This window comes from Tupaia chinensis, unplaced genomic scaffold, assembly GCF_000334495.1.
Source record: "Tupaia chinensis unplaced genomic scaffold, TupChi_1.0 Scaffold149448_1, whole genome shotgun sequence".
Taxonomy (NCBI): domain Eukaryota; kingdom Metazoa; phylum Chordata; class Mammalia; order Scandentia; family Tupaiidae; genus Tupaia; species Tupaia belangeri.
The window spans coordinates 1,404,084-1,405,127 of record NW_006209292.1 but is presented as its reverse complement, the minus strand read 5'-3'; positions in this window follow the sequence as shown (position 1 = coordinate 1,405,127).

The following is a 1,044-nucleotide window of genomic DNA, read 5'->3' as shown; positions in this document are numbered from 1 at the left end:
ATGTGAATTTTTTTTTTTCTCTTTCCTGGCTTCTCTAACCTCCTTTGGACAGAGTTGAATTTTTTTTTTTTTAACCAAGTCTTCTTTTCTTTTTTTTTTTTTCACATTTTATAGCTTCACAAAATATCTTAATTAAACTACATATTTTCAATAGTAAATACAGTCGATATAAACATATATATGAACACATGTCAGACTTTTAGGCATAAAACTCAGTGAGTAGAATGCAGTACAATGGAACTCATGGAAATGTCTGATAAAGAATTAAGAGTATTCATAGTGACAAAGCTAACAGAGATGGAAGAGAAGAGAGACAATGAACACCAGAAGAAAAAAGCCAATGAGTTCCAGGAGGTGAGGAAGTTCTTGCAAGAGCTGAAAGAGGAAATATACACCATAAAAAAGAATCAAGTGGAATTGTTGGAGATGAAGGCTATAACAGGAAGTCAAAACCTCCTTTGAAAGTATTAAAAGCAGACTAGATCATATAGAAAATCAAATCTCAGATGTAGAAGACAAAATCTCTGGACTAGTAAAATCCACCATGAAGACTGAGAAAATAGCCAAAAAAAAATGAGAATAATATACAAGAAATATGAGATACCAATTAAGCATCCAAACATCTGGATAACCAGTATCCCAGAAGGTGAAGAGACTAATAAGGACATTGATAATCTATTCCATGAAATCCTGGAAGAAAACTTCCCAAACCTAGAGAGGCATTCAAAGATCCAGACCCAAGGGGAACCAGCAGTTAGCGTAATGTCTATGTCGCTGGACTCCCACGTAGTCGACCGCAGTTTGCATCCCGGACCTGGTGGCTTAAAACTCAAGCTGGGCGCGTGTGCGTGCGTGCCCAAGATCCCGAGAGGAGAATGGAGGAGAAGGGATTGTGGCGTGACCATCCCCCCTGGGGGGTGATTTCTCGCTTTCTGTCTCTATGTCTCTCTCTCTATCTGTCTGGCGAGCACACGCGTCCTATAGCAAAAAAAAAAAAAAAAAAAAAAAAAAAAAAAAAAAAAAAAAAAAAAAAAAAAAAAAAAA